The following is a 17,182-nucleotide window of genomic DNA, read 5'->3' as shown; positions in this document are numbered from 1 at the left end:
GGTCATGATCCCAGGGTCCTGGGATCGAGCCCTGCATCCCCGCATCGGGCTCCCTGCTCAGCAGGAAGCCTGCTTCTCCCTCTCTCACTCCCCCTGCTTGTGTTCCCTCTCTCACTGTCTCTCTCTCTGTCAAATAAATAAATAAAAAATTTAAAAATAAATAAATAAATAAATAAATAAATAAATAATTGTCTTTATTACACATTTAACTAATTTAAGCCATCTGGAATTAATTTTGCTTTAAAAGGTCATAGAAACATCTATTTCCCCCTAAATAATGAAGGCTTTTCTTTCCAGAATGATTTGTTGAATAATCTCTGTATAAATTTTTTATTCTTATAGAACTCCCTCCTAGCTTCATTTTGCTCAGAAATCTCCTTCCTGATGGGGTTACTTCTGGATCATCCCTTCTGCCACAATGCCTCTGATCACTCTCTCTCCTTTTGCCCTATTTTTTTCCTACATCACACTTTTCATTACTTGACATTATACTTGACATTCTGTATCCTTGTCTCTTTGTTGTCTGTGTCGCTCGTGAGAATGTAAGTTCCATGAGAGCAGGGGGTTTTTGTGTTTGTTCACCACTGTATCTCTGTGCTTTGAAAAGGTCCTACATATTAAAAAAACACCTTGTATATAGTTCTTGAATAAATGCATACTAAAATAAAATGTACATTTTCTGCCTTTCATGCTATCTGACCTTGTAAATACTTTCTCTCTTATACTTCGTCTTTCTTCATACAACCAATCCAGTAAAAGATGGAATGAATGACTCTTAATAGTCTGTGCCCTTTTTGAGCAACTGACTTCAATTGTTGCTTATCCTGGATTTCTCATTTAAATTTTATTTTATTTTATTTTATTTTAGTAATAGAAGCTCTGAAGATGTTATATGTTGCAGTTAGATTTTGACTGGATGTTCTTTTACTGTAGGTTGCTAAAGTAAATGATATTAAATTATTAAATAACTTACTTTGTTATTTCAGATGCTCTTATGAAAACAAAAGCAGCAACTTCTGTAAAAGGAAGTTTAACTTGTTTATATTTTTTATCTTTTTAAACTCCTTATAATGTAGTGTTATCCTAAGGGGGCCTGACCTTAATTATTTTTAATTTTATTTTCCATGGACACTGTCCTTAAGCAACAATTTGGCAGTTGAACAGTACTTTTTTCCCTGCCAGTTCTCAGAAACAGAAAATCATGATAGAGGGAAAGAAGGAAATTGGTCTGATAGTCCCTGCCATGTTAACTGGCTGCCAAAGAGAAACCTAAATCTATTCTGAGTTTCCATGTGCTTTCTTGGAGTGTTTTGCTAAGCGGCACAGAATTTGCAATTGGAATTCCAATTTACTGCTGTCTCTAAAGCTAATTGGCTCTATATTATTACAGAACCATATGACCACTGCTGAACGCCACTTAGGAAAGGATGGAGTCCACAGTGCTACAAAGAACGGTATGCGATTTATTAGGGGTAAAGTCTAAGTGCCAACTGCATAGACTTTTTTAATCCTCTTCTAGATTAGTTGAGGACTGAGTCTCTAATTCATCTGACTAATTAATGAATTTAGTTTAATTGCTATAAGTTTAGTTCTGTGCAGGGATCTGGCGACCTTAAGGAATGTGTACAGGTCCTACATCAGTCGCACATCTAAGTCAACAGAACATTTTGAGCAGCTTGTCTTCCCAAATGACCATCCACACAAAGCGACAGAGGAAGGGTTTGTTTATTCTTTCCCGAGAAATACTCTTTGACTTTAAAGGTGATGGAATCATAGGGCGAATCCGTGTACCCCCAAGACAATTTCATCTGTTTTAAAATTGTCTTAGCTTGGGTGTGGCAAGTTTTGGGCAACTTTCATAAATCTTGGCCTACTTCCTTGTTGGCACAGAGCCAAGGAATCAGGGACAAGGTTTTCTGGCGGAAAGCCATCAAGATTTGGGTTCAGGAGCAATAAAGCTCCTTGTTAATATATGAGGTGTGAGAGCCCTTCAGGCTTTCCAGCTCTGCGGATGCCAACGGTCATCTTCAGTGGGATGGAGATTGCATCCCACTGGTGTAATCCTATGAAGTTGTGCAGGAAGCCATGATATAATCAGGCCTGTCCAAGGGAGGTCAGACCAGTTCCCAAGATGGTGGGGCCCATGGCAGATTGCTCAGAGCTGAAGAATATTCCTGTACCTCACCACCTTGGAGACAAGTATCCCAGGGGAGCAGGAAGATACTGAGATGTTAGTTCTCTTTCTGGCTCTTCTTCCTGTGTTCATGTCACTGTTTTCCTTCCAGAAAGGGCTCACTATGTAGAGAGAGTATAGATGGCCCTTTTCCCATCACTCCAAATAGGGGCGAAAATGGAGAGCCTCCAAAGCTGGACAATATCTTTATCTTATTATGGCTCACAGGTCACTGGGGACATGTCTGCTTGCCATTTGGGATATGTCTGCTTGCCATTTGGGATAATCTAAAAAGATTTGCTCTTTTGCATAGGGCAAATGCTTAATCTAGATTAGTGATTAGGAGACACTACTTAGCTTCCTTGGCTTGTGGGGTATGAGAATGTGACTTTTGATTAGGGAAGTTAAGTTCCCAAGATAAGTTAGCAAAAATGGTTCCCTTAATGATACACATGAATCAAGCAAATATTCTTTTAGCACTTTAGAAAGTGCTAAATAAATATTTTGCTATACAGTTCTCTGAGTTTTAACACATGCATAGATTCTTGTAACCACTACCACAAAGAGGATTCCACAGAACAATTCTAACACTCCCTCAATATTCCATCATGATAACCCTTTGTAGATTCCTCTCCACCCTCACTTTAATCTCTAGATTTGGCAAAGAGTTCTTAAATATGACACCAGAAACATTATTTCTAAAAGAAAAAAAGAATTAGTGAGTTGGACTTCATCCAATTTTAAAAGTTTGCTCCTTGAAGAACACAGTGTAGAATGGAAAGAGAAACCATGGATTGGGAGAAAACATTTGCAAATCACCTATCAAAGGACTCAATGTTCAAGGCACTTTGAGAGAGAGAGAAAATTGAATAAAGCATGGTTTTTTCCCCACAAGAAGCTGTAGTGGAATAGAGATAGAGATCAATATGTAAAAAGCTACATAGGAAGAAGGATTTGTTTATGACTAACATCCCGGTGGTAACCAACAATGTGGGAGCATTGGAGAGGGGGAGGGGGCTCTGTTCCAGCCTGTGGGATTGAGCATGGCTTCAAGGAGGCAAGGAGATGGATGGGAAAGGGTGGTGGGGAGGAGGCAATCACGTGAGGAAAGCCATGGAAGTGAGAAAATGCAGGGCAGAAACAGGAAAATGCAAGTAGTCTACCCTGGTTAGCTCCCAGTCGTCACGTTTGCATTGCTGATGGTAGGATGAGATCGAACATTACCTTCTAATATGTGCGTGTGAACCCAGACCACAATATTTATACTTTCTAAGGCCATCAGGGGGGAAAAAAAAAAGTAGCCTTCTTTTAAGTAGCGGTTACTCCTTGAATGGACTCACTGGTTCTGCTGAAACCATTAAGGGTCATTTAAAACCAACTGAAATGTCAGGGTGGTCTATTAGAAACGCAAATGTTAACTGCACTGTGATAAGCACAATAAACAAAACAATGAAACCAATTAGAAGGTACTTTTGAGACCTTCAGGCTTTGATTGGTTATAAAGGCAGAGAAAAAAGACCAAATTGTTTGATCTTGTTTATCTGCAGGTGGAGTCAATACCCTGAATAGTTTTGAAAGGTCCTAAATGTTTTGAGTCACTTAGACCCCTCCCATCAGCTCATTTGTTGTTATATAATCAGCAATTGAACCAGTCTTCCCGATTCCTTTTTCTTGTGTACCAGCCTGCTTGTATATAAATGAAACATCAGCATCTTTTCTACTGGGCAGAATTCCTGAAAGAACTGATTCTTTTGCTAGTGATGGACAATTGAAATTAGCGTAGAATTAACACATAAATTATGTTAAACAATGGAGGAGTGTCAGAGTATAAATTTAGGCCACTTTCATGTTATAGATACATGTCAGGGTTAAAGGCTGCTTTTTTATTGTTTCATAGCTTTAATAAAAAGACTGTATGCATGGGAAAGCTCTGATTCATGTCACTTTTACATTCATTTCCCCACAGATAAATTAGTTAGAGGTGACAGATTTTTAAAAACTTTGCATTCTTATTTTTTTGATGTAGAGTTCTGTGTGTCTTAACATGTGCATAGATCCTTGTAACCCCTACTACAAACAGGATACAGAATGATCCAACAGCCTGAAGGAATTTCCTCATTCTGAGCCCTTGTAGATAAGCCCTCCCCACCCTGAGTTTGGCAAACACTATCCGTAAAGGAAAAATTAGTAAGTTGGATTTCATCGAAATTAAACATTTTTGCTCTTTGAAGAACACAGTGAAGAGACTGAAAAGACAAGCTACAGATTGGGAGAAAACACTTGCAAATCACATACCTACCAAGATCTTGTATCCAAAAATAAAGAACTCTTGAAACGCAACAGGAAGTAAACAAACAACCCGGTGAAAAATGAGCAAAAGATTTGAATAGACTTCACCAAGAAGATAAAGGGTAGGAAAATAAGCAAATGAAAAGATCAGTAGTCATTAGGAACATATAAATTAAAACCACAATGAGATGCCATTACATGCCTGTTAGAACTGCTAACATAAAAAATACGGATGATACCAAGGAATGATGGATAATGGAGCAACTGGAACTCTCTTACATTGCTGGTAGGAATGGAAAATAGTATAGCTTCTCTGGAAAACTGAGAGTTTCCTCACAAAGTAACCACATGTCCCATATGACTTAGTGGTCCCACTTCTAGGAATTCATGTTAGAGAAATGAAAACTTAGATTCACACAAAGGCCTGCACATGAATATGTATAGCAGCATCATTTATAATCAAAATCTGGAAACACCTCAAGTGTCTGTCAAAGGGCAGATGGAAAACCAACCTGTGGTACACCTCTACAGTGGAATACAAGAAATAACATGGCTGAATTTCAAAATAATCATGCTGAGTGAAAGAAGTTACATTCCATGTAGCACTGAGGAGCAATCTCTTCCTTTAAGGAATATCTCTTCTCATCCTGCTAATGAAATATCTTGCTTCCTCTCATTTTCTCAGGCTTCAAATTGTTTCTCCTTTTTCATCCAAGGTGCTTCCATTCTGACAATCTCATTTGTGCATGTTTCTGGTATCTTTTGCTACATAAAAACCACCCCAAACTTAGTGGGATAACACAAACACCCTTGTACCTTCTCATGGATTCTGTAAGTTTGAAATTGTCTTCACCCTGACACCATATCTTCCTTACCTAGGATTTAATCTTTGCCCTGAGGCCATTTCTTATTTTGAGGACACTTGGTTAGCTGGTAAGCTGTTGTATCCCCTCCTAATTTGTTAGCTGTTCATTTCTTTCTGTTATATTCCTCCAAACTGTAGTAAAAAACAGAGTAATTAATTCTTTAGTTTACCTCTTTTACTCTTTCAATTTATTTTGGGGTGTCAAAAGCAAGATGATACCTTCTACACTCTTCCTAAAATTCACCTTGTCTTGATTGTTGAATTCATTATGTCTTCACATGTGTTCAAAACCTCCGTGATAACTTCCACGGGGCCCATTAGGCTTCTGTCTATCCATCACTAGGCTCCAAAACCAAGGCCGCACATTGTGGATTTTGTTAGAGCACAACCCACTTTTAGATACCAAATGCTGTTCCAGTGCTTGCCATCTCCCAAACTACTCTAAACTGGGAGTTGTGAAGGCTGAATCATTTCATCATGCTCATCTATTCTGTGGGTCAGGAATTTTAACAGGGCATGGTGAGGACAGCTTGCTTCCATTCCATGTTTTCTTATTAGGAGCACGGGATACCATTTGAAGAGTTTGGGAGATGGGGAAGCGAAGGCTTCTTCATTTATAATTCTGGGTCTCGAGCCAGGATGACTTGAAGACTTGGTGTCATCTGACCTTCAACCAGAGCACCTGTATGTAGCTAGGGCTTCTCACAGCATGACAACTGGGAACATCCAATGAGTGAGCATGCCAAAAGAAGCAGATAGAAGCTGTGTAATCTATATGGTCTAGCCTTGGATATTACATAGCATTGTCTGCCCCCTGCCATTTGAACCACCCATCTTCCCTCTAGCCATTAAAGCCTTTCCTTCAAAGCATTTACAAGTCCTTCCAGACGGGTAGTGGACATAGATCTAACCTCTCAATAGAAGAAGTGTCAAAGAATTAGGAATCATGTTTGAAAACTCCCACGGTGCCCGTGACTGCACCCATCTGCCATTATCTGCTTCTTTCCTCCCAGACTGGTATCTCCGGCCTTGACTTTCTCACAAATGGTAGATGCACAATTCACATGTCTAATAAATATTTCACTTGAATTCACCAGCTTCAAAAACAAATAGAAATGGACCCACCCAACATCCTATTTCAGAACAATTTACCATAAGAAAAGTACATACATTTCCTTAACATAAGGTGATTTAAAATACCAAAAAGCCACAAGTAAGCAAAATGCAACAATAAAAGAAACTGTGAAGTCAGCTATATAGTATATCCACTGGATGAGATGGAATCCATGAAATATGATAAGTGTGAAGATTATGTAGCAATGCCTTTGAAATAGTGCATCCCGAGAAGAAAGAAGCATCCTGCAATCTGCACTTCCACTACAATTAAAAGCAAAAGATGCACAATAAAAAATTGGAAGAAAAAAAATTGGGGATAATTCTGTTGGAATAGGTGACATTATGGATGATTTATTATTCTTCCTCACATCTCTCAATTTTCCTTTCTTTTATTACATTACTTTAATGACCTAAACATGTATTTTAAAAATCAAAAACAAAACAAAGTGTCCCAAAATAAACTTGTCATTTCACACCTCCTGTTAATCCCTTGTTTGTTTTCTTTCTTTTCCTGACTCTCACAAAGATCCACTATTGTGCTTTTAGTGATCCAGGCTAGATACTTCAGAGTCATCATTCTGTCCTTTAAAAATTTTTTTTCACAATCTCTACATACAATTAACCTTTGCATACCTTGAATTCTACTTCTTTAATATCTTTGCAATGGATAATTGTTAAATAATTAATGGAATAGATGTAAGATTACCTTTAGAATTATATAGAATTATAGTGATATATACTGGATTCCAATCCCTACTTTGTTACTTATTCTCTAAGCTTGGGCAAGTTTCTCAATTTTTTCTGGATGTCAGTTTCTTCATCTTTAGGGTGAGGATAGCATACTTGCCTTGGGTATAATTTCGTGAAAGTTAAATTATACGATATGTGTAAAAGCTAATACAGTGCCTGGAATATAGTAGGCACTTAATAAATGGTATTTATATGGAATATAAGAATCTTTCTGTATAACCACTTATACTCGCTAGCACTTCAATGAGAAAACCAAACACACGCAACCAGGCAGACATTTTAAAAGCAGGACTATTCATTGCAATAACTCTATCTAAATATTCTCACTCACTCTCCAATATGACAATCCAACCAACCAACCAAACTCAGGTGGCTGCAAAACAGGTTTACCATCAGAAATAAGATGCAGAGAAAAATCAATAGCTTTTGGTCAATATTAATCTCCCATCAATAAAGGCTCATATCTTTCCCTCTTTATGGTAATTGCCCCAGTGATCTGCTTAAAGTCCTTTAAGCACTTAGAGGGGCCTACTGATAGCATCTTATCAGGGCTTGGAGCAGCAGTGTCAAGGATCATCCAGGAGCTGGGGCTGGTGTTCTCGAAGTGCTGTTTTTAGTCTGACAAAGGGTCCTCAGGTGTCACAGACACCAGCTTGTGTTTGCCAGTGGGTTCGCCGATGGGCCTGACTTCCCTCCCTCCTCTCAGGGATGAAGGTGGCTGTCCTTTTTCCCTCTGAGATTTTTGGGGGTCCCTGAGACAAAGTAGGCGCGGCTCACCACGTAAGCCAGCAATGTTCGGAATCTCACTGTATGCGCTCTGGAAGGCCTTTGACATTAAACAAATCACTCTGCTGGCAGAAAACTGGACCCCTCTTCTCCTTAAAAGTCTACTAATACGCACACTTCGAGCTTTTTGGCATTGAGGGCTGTTGCTCAGACAGTCCCGTTTACCATATAGTAAAAGTCCGCTATTCCTAGAGATATCTTACTTCCTGGAGTGACTTGTCTTGTTCTCCAAATTAACATCATGTTTGGGAATTTATAGATCCACTGCAGCAGCTTAGTATCCTTGGAGACGCCTGGCATAGCATGAGGGCGTGGCCTGTGACAGGCTCCGCCCCCCCGGCTTCCCTTCTCTTCAGCCACCTTCCCACCTCGATGCCAGTGTAGTGCTTGGAGGCTACGGAGGCAGGAGCCCTTCTTGAGCTCCGTGCTTCCAGTATCGAAAAACACTTAATTTTGAAGCCAAGAACGCACGCGAGGCATTTGTAATGGAACAGCGATGCCCCGAGTCTAACACACACATACACACATAGTCTTACTAGAATTTAACGTCCAATGGGCTTGTCCATTTTCAAAATTGTCCTTTAGGCATTTTATGGGCAGAATAATTCAGAAATTTACAGGATATCTCCCTTTCTATATGTCTGTATTCTATTTCAGTTAGTCGACCACATCTTTCATATTTTACCCGAAACTTTCCAAGTGGCACATGCTATTTGAAATCATAATGACAGACATTCCTTTGATGTTACTTTTTATTCTTAACTTAGCCATCATTCACAGCGGCTTCTGTTTCAATTGAACAAGGCACTTAAAAAAAAAAAAGGAAGATACTATTTAAATTTTCTTTGCTCTGTAACATATCAAAAGATTGTACCATTTCTGATTTACAGTTAGGATTGGAATTAACTTCAAAAGACAAGAAATGGAAAAAGTGGAGGCATATTCTTTCATGGTTATTACTGAGAAGGAAGAAGTGATGTGATGATAACAACAAGGTTTCTCCTCTTGAACAAAGGAGGAAATATCCATTTCTCTTGTACCTGTGTGTTTCTACCTGTTTATAAGTTTTGCCTACCTCTTAACCCTTCAGACCCACATCTATGATGCAAACCACTCCTATGATGTAATCTGTATTGCACCCAGGATGGAACTATGGAGCAACAGAAATAAGAGCTTGGAGACACATCAAGGGATTGAAAATGTCCAGTATACTGCTTTCAGGCAAACATAGTATTAATAGAACCATTTGGAGACATGACACTTATCAGAGTTTATCTGTCCCATTTATACCTGGCTAGTGAGAAAGCAACCTGGAACCAAGTTTTCCCATCCATCCAACTTTGGTATTCTTCCAGCTACTGCACAAGGACCCAGTTGTGCAATATCAGTGCAAGAGGCTCATTGGGAAATGGTTGACCTGGTGGCCCCAAATTCTGAGACCCTCTGGATTCCCCGTGTACCTAACGTTGACTGCTCCCCCCCAGATCCCTTCCCTTGTCGCTGAACCTCAGCCCCTGAATTGTGTGCCCTACCAAGCACAGCTTCCTCAGCCTTATTACCACGAGGCACTTCTCTGTTGCTATAGTCTCACACCTGGTGCTCCCAATCTCCAACTGCACCCTCTTTGCTTCTCCTCTCTTCCACTTCTTTCCCTTTTGCTTCTTCTCAGTCTTGTCTCCTTTTGATTCTTCTCTCTTGACTAGGCTCATCTGCCTTAAAATCCATACCATCAGCCACACACGTGACACCCTCACTAAAACCCAATGCTCCATCCTCTAGCCTCTCAGACACTGTTTTTATCACCTGATGACCTCTACCATTGGCTTTGTCATTTGCTGCCCTGAGAGCACACATCCTCATAACTTTCCTGGGCCCTAGGTGCTTTGCCTTTGTGGGTCTTCTCCTTCATTAAAAAATACTGAAACTCTTATTTTATGACTGCTTTGGTATAAAGATGGCTATTCCCTTCTTCCTAAAATGTTCATTTTTCCCCCTCTAATCTTAAAAAAATTAAAACATTTTCAGGGACCCCTGAAAGTATTAGAGGCAGGAGGTTCTGTATCTACTCAGTCTGATGGATGAGTCAGACCTGGAGTCAAGCCACAGCAAGGTGCAGATTGGATCCTATTGAGAATTGACTTTAAATAGACTTTGAGAGTGTCCAGGTGATCTTCTGATGTTTATCTCCTAGTACTCCCTGTTGATATCTGAGATTTCCCCATTCCCCACATGTGTGTATGTCTGTGTGTTCACAGAGCATAACTCATCGGACTATTTACACTTCCTCTTATAGATAAAATTAAAGCCCCTTGTAAGGTCAATTATCCCCTTGTCTGATTCTTACGAGTCTTTCTTTATACCCAAGCTCTTACCTCCCTCATCCCTCTCACCTTACCCCAGGAGGAGGTGTCTGCTCATTGCTTTTTAGCCAGTCCTGACTTGTATCCTGCGCCTCACTTTTTACCCAGCCCCTCCCCCCATCTTTGGAAGCTAGTCCCTTGCAAGGATCTCTTTTCTCTTTATTTGGTTACCAGGTTACCACTGACTCCTCCTCTTCTGTTCCCACCACAGATCCTTCTTGCCGACGGTGTCCCTAGTACCTACTTCCTCATATTTCTTCTCTATCCCTCTCTCTTACATTCATACCTAAATTTCTGGTTTATTCCATTTGTTTCCATGTCCCCTTTACCACTTCTTTTCTTGGAAGTAAATTGATTGATCCCCCAAATTATAATGCATGCTTACTCTACAAATCAGAAAATACTGAGCACATAATGAAGAAAACACAGACTGCCTAGGATCCCGCACTCGGGCTCTCTCTTGAACTGCTGCCACTTGGTTTCATCACTTATCTCTCTGTTCATAGTTTATTTTCCAAGTCAATATTGACTCTGTTTTCAAAGAACAGAGACGGACTTAAATTTTACACAAGTCCATGTGCCTTGATTTTGACTGTGTATATTGTTAAGATACATTGACTGGAAAACCAAGAAGGACTGAAATATCTATGATCTCTGTTTTGCTCATGGATTTAATTGGATCTCTTAGCTGTTGTCACCTCCTCCCGCTCTCCCTCCTGGCTCCTTCCAGGATTTTTTCCTTCATGTTCGCTGGTTACAAAATTCCCATAATAACTGTGGGCCTCAGTTCCCACCACCAACTGATGGGTCCCAATTCATACCCTCGAGAAATAGAATCTGGTTGACTCCACTCTGACTTTACTTTGTTCTCTTTTTGGAGGGCAGGCAGTGAGGAGGGGATGTCCAAGGCACAGTGTGAGCCACAGGTTTTCTTCTTACTTTCCGATTCCCTCCTACCCAGTTGGTGGGATGGCCTCAGAGTCAATCTTTGGGATCCTCCTATTGCCTCTTTATCTTCTTTTCCTATAGAATTCTTTCCATCTGACTTGTCATTTCACATTGTTAGTTTCTCCACATGGTTTCCTGGATATTGTGGCAGAACTATCATTCTCAAGCAACCCCGACTTGAAACTTGGGATTCCTTGTGAAATTTCCCTTCCATTCTCATTCATGATGCTCTTTTTTGGTCTAATTGTTATCTTTGGCATTTCTCACTCACACATGCACACACATACGTGTACATGTTTTGTTGAATGGCAGAATTTGGAGAAGGAAATCAGCAAGAAGTCTATTTTTATTTTTTGTATGTGGCAAATGAGTGCATCAAATTCTTCATGGTTTAATGGGAACATTTGGTTTGGAGCTAGAAAAACTTGATTTCAGTTCTCAGTCTCCTATCAACTAATTGGGTAACCCTGGGAAAGTCAAGTCCACTCTGGGTCTCAGTTTTATTATGTACGAAGTGAGACCAATAGTATCATATTTGCCTGAAGGGAAGAGGTTATGCAACATAATCTCTTGAAAGCCCATCAAACATCATCGGATGCAACAATGACAATGAGCGGGTGAATATTTTTAATTACCAAGACTATTTATTAACTGCTGGGTTATCACCTGAAAGTATATCATCTCCATATAATGTCACCTATGGGACTAACTCTAATTCCAATATAGATACATACAGATACATAAACATATATGAATATATACAGATGGATATATGGATACACAAATATACATACACACATATATTTTATAACAACAATTTTTGGGTGTGGTATGTGCTAACTTTTGGGTCATGTCATGTATTTTTTATGTTGCTAAAATCTATTAAACATAAATATTAGAAAGAATAATTAATGTTGAGTTTATAGTTGTTTGGAAAATGTTAATCAAAATGTTGGGTCAATTAGAACATGCTTTGGTTTCTTGGTTATGAATATCAGATTGTTCCTAAATAGAAATTTTCTATAATTTGGAATTCAGTTATAGAAACATTTAACAGGTACCTACAGTGTACAAAGAACATAGAAAGTTGAATAAAACACTGTTCTCACAGAAAGACCAGATGTAAATGTGAAATAGGACTAAATATAAATGGCAAAAAATTTTTAAAAAAAAGGACGAGAGATTTCCAGAAAACCCATTCTTTTGGAAATGTCATGAAAGACAGGGAAATCATGTGATATTTGGTGATTTCTGATTTTAAAATTTATATTTATTGTAAAGAATGTATACTTGAAACATATTGCCAAAAGTACTTTCTAAACTGGTTATATTATTTTATAAGCCCCATCACTTTGTATGGAATTGTTAATTTCCTCATGATCTTTCAACATTAACAACTATCCAGTTTTTATTATTTCAGATGCTCATTCTCTAGGTCCATTTTACCCTTGGAGGGTTGGTATTTTATTAATTGACTTATGACTATTTTGTATCTTCAGGTTGCTATTTTGGATGAGAAATTCTTTCCACTTATATTTTCTAACTGGTGTCTATAGCCTACATTGATGCTGTGGCTTTGGGTTTTTTTTAAGCATTTTTTTTTTTTTTAGCAGTTTTAGGTTTACAACAAATTGGATGGCAGTACAGAGAGTTTCCATCTACCCCTCCCCCACCCCCAGCCTCTCCATTATCAATATCACCTGACAGAATGGTACATATTTTTTTTTTTCTTTTTTTAACCAAGGATGAACCTTCATTATACATCATAATCACTCAAAGTCCATAGTTTACCTTAGGGTTCACTTTTGGTGTTGTACATTCAATGAGGTTAGATAAACATATAATGACATATAGTCATCACTGTAATATCATATGGAGCAGTTTTACTGTCCTAAAAATCCTCTGTGCTTTGCCCTTCCATCCATCTCACCCCCCTGCCTGGCAACCACTGATCTTTATTGTCTCCACAATTTTGTCCTGTGACACATACTTTTAATTACTCACCTTACTAAGCACTTTCATTTTGTGTAATAGTTTTCAAGTTGATTCTAGGTAGGGAAACATACATCTCTAAATAGTAATTTTATCTTTTCCTCAATATGTATAAATGTCTTATTTTCTTGTCCTATTTACTTGTCTGAAACTCTCAGAAAAATATTAAGCAACAGTCAATTCAACGACATTTCCTCGAATATTTCACTATTTAGTATGTTAAAGAAATTTTCTTCTATTCATATACAAAATCAAAAGTAGATATTAATTTTAACCAAGTATCTTTGTGGCCCCTATTCATAGTAGAACAGTATGTGAAAAAAACAGGATACAAAATAATATATAAAATGGTTACCTGTCTGATTTTTTTTGAATCATTTTTCCATTTTCATTTTTAACATAATAAATATCATTGTGTTAAAAGTAAAAAGATCTCACAAGCATTCTAGGGTTATTATATATTCTTTAAGTAATGCTTTTGTGCATTATGTGATACCATCTTTTGTATTTATTGTAATTAAATTAATTGTCCATTAATGGAATATTTAGTCTATTTTTTCCAATATAAATTAAGCTGCAATGAACATCCATATGAAGATTTATATACATTACTGATTCTTTCCTTTGGACAAGTTCTCAGAATGATTTTACTAGGAAAGAGTATAAATCCTTTAAGGCTGACTAGATATGTTGCCAAATTCCCCTCCAGAAATGCTATAAATTTCAATTTTTACAAGTAATATATGAAGATACTTACTTTTTTTCATCTTTGCCCACATAAGAGTATTTAAAAAAATTACTCCTTTAACTTTTGGGGAATCTAATGGGTGAAAATAGTTTCTCATCACTGTTTTTTTGGCCCTTGTTCAGTTTTTAGTGAAGTTGATCTTTCTTTTATATGCTCACTGACTACTAAATCTTTGTTTCCTTTCTTTTTTTTTTTTTAAAGATTTTATTTATTTATTTGACAGAGAGACACAGCGAGAGAGGGAACACAAGCAGGGGGAGTGGGAGAGGGAGAAGCAGGCCTCCTGCCAAGCAGGGAGCCCCGTGTGGGGCTCGATCCCAGGACCCTGAGATCATGACCCGAGCCAAAGGCAGACGCTCAACGACTGAGCCACCCAGGCGCCCCTAAATCTTTGTTTTCTAAATCGTGTATTCATATTCTTTGCTTTTTTATTGTTAATTCCCCCCACAACACACCACACATACCCTTTGAAAAACCCTATAATACCCCTACTTTATTCTCGTTCTTTTATATTTTTGTTTCTTAAATTTTACTCTTTATTTGAGGGGTTAGAATTTTGATTGGTGAATATAGTGAAGAAAGAAGAAGTAATAAAAAGAAAGAGCACAAATAAAAGGCAATATATGGGAATATGTAAGGTATATGGGGAAATGAAAATAGACTAAATTGTGTACATAGGTAACAGCTGATCTTGAAGGAGAAGTCAAGAGGAAGGAAAGAGATTCACAGCCATCTGGCATAGGGGCAGATCTTTCTAGTGAACTTCTGATCTATATATCCAACAGCATATCTGTCATATCCACATGGAAGTCCCACATCATACTTATATTGACACTCATATTTAGACTTACACTCATACTCATATCTGCATGATCAAAACTGAAAACCTATAATCATCTCCCCAAGTCTACTTGTGTATTTCCAATGTCAGTGACAGCACTCTCCAAGGACTGCTTAAGCCAACAGCCCCTCTTGCCTGCCCAGCCTACAGTACTGCATTCAAGAACCTGTCAGTCTCACCCCCTCAATAGTTCTGGAACTGTCCAGTTCCCTCCATGGCACCACTACCATAGTGGAGAAGCATACATTACCGTAAGGCGGATTACGTTCCTCTCTCTCCTAAATTAAAGCACCAGTTTTCTACTGGGTCTCCCAGATTTCAGTCTTGTTCTTTTCCAAGTTATTCTTCTTAGAGCAGCTGTGGTGGATTTCTAAAATGGAAACCTGATCACTTTAAAAAAAATCCTCGAGTTGTTACCAATTTCCCTTAGGATCAAATCCCTTAAATCTTTTCTGGTCATCCGATCTGAGATAACCCTCCAACCCACTCTCAAGCCCATCTTTGCAGTTAATTTTCTTTGTTGTATTTACTCGTTTTTATGCGGAATTGTAGATTTATTTGCTTTAAAAATTTTTTTTAGCGGAAGTATAGTTAATGTACAGTGTTACATTAGTTTCAGATGTACAATATAATGATTTAAGTTTGCTTTTTGAAAAATACTGTTTGGGGCTCTCTTTACTAAAATGTAACATTCGTGAAAGCCAGGACGGGCTCTCTCTTTCCTAACTGCATTCCAGCATGTGGAAAGGTCGCTGGCATATAGTGAATGCCCATGAATATTTGTCAAATGCTTTGAATATCCTGCTACTTGCCGCTATTAGGATTTATTGATATTTCTGCTTTCTCAACTCCACGATCTCCACTCTCTTTTAACTTAGCTGTTGATCTTTATCCTCATTCTCTTCTCATCAATCAGTGGGTTTCCCTAACACCCAGTATATTCCCTTGTCACTGGATAGATCACCCTATGGGATAAATGTCTCTCTTCCTTGTTCTTGTGGTAGATGGTAAGCTACCTTAGAGGACTTATGTCTTATTTATCACTGTATCCCAGGACTTGGCAATGTGTTGGGCTCATCATAGAAGTTCAATCCATACCTACTGGAAAAGTAAATAATCACATATGATATTTATGTTATCCTCATTTACAAATATCCTTTTCATAGTTACATCACAAAAAATGTGCATTATGAGCAACTGAAACAAAAATGGTTAAATTATACAGAATTTTTTTAAGAAAGTATAAAAATAAAAAAAGTTATAAGTACATTTCTACCGCACATGGTTAAACATAATATAAAGGGGTAGACTTCCGTTATCTAGAAAATTCCTTGGCAATATTGGCGAGCTAAGTTATTATATAATAATTCATGGGATTACTTTGTTTTCTAATGAGCATTATATTGGCTCATTTTTCTATTGTACCCTTAAAAACAAGGACCAAACTAAGTTTCCTGGAGGGGGTGGGGGGAGTGTGCTATATCCAAGAAGTACTTGCCTGTTGGAAAGAGACTTTCTTCCTTCCAACATTCTGTTGAAACCCATTTTATGCATTTTCAAGATGTAGTTATTTCTGTGATTTACCTGCAACATTTTTCTAGGTCAGGATCTCTACCTAGCTGGTGAAATTTGATCTTTAGCTAATGAGCTGAATTCCATTTGCATTCTTTAGCCTTTTTTTTTTTTTTTAAATCTGCTGTGTGTTGGTCAATCAAACCTTTCTTTGGGAGGCAGGCAAGCTTGAGTAGAATGTCCTCTTAACTGTTTGGGGTGGCTTTCGTGGCAGCCTGGAATTACATATGTAGATCTGCCTCATAACAAAATCAATGGCAATGAAGGTAAATGCCATCCAACAACATGGCAGAAACACCATCCCACAGAACTGTGACCACTGATTTGATTTGTTATTTAAGATATGGAAAATACCCCCAAACATCCACAATTGCTGTTTCCATATACTCTTTGCCCTCTTGGAGATGTGTTTCATCAACCATTGGCAAAGGCTGAACATCCAGTTTTGTTGTTCATAATAATTAACACGTCTTCTATTTTAACAAAGAAGAGTGCTTCCCCCCAAGAGGTATTTATTTTATTGACAATTGACTCATCAGGAAACAAAAATGTGACTTGTTTGTGATTCTCCATTTGATTGGAGAAGAAATATCAGGGGGAGAAGACAGATAAATAGATTGATAACATCTTTTAAAATAATAATTGCAGTCATCAAAGTTAACATATTTTGACAGGTTAGTATATTAAAAGCCATTAAAAAACAGCTGTTTCGCTGTAGGGAATTTCACTCTTAGGCTGAATC

The sequence above is a fragment of the Callorhinus ursinus genome, unplaced genomic scaffold (genome assembly GCF_003265705.2).
Source record: "Callorhinus ursinus isolate GAN/ISIS: 27379988/994484 unplaced genomic scaffold, GSC_fseal_2.0 scaffold36, whole genome shotgun sequence".
Taxonomy (NCBI): domain Eukaryota; kingdom Metazoa; phylum Chordata; class Mammalia; order Carnivora; family Otariidae; genus Callorhinus; species Callorhinus ursinus.
Note: the sequence above shows the minus strand (reverse complement) of the source record.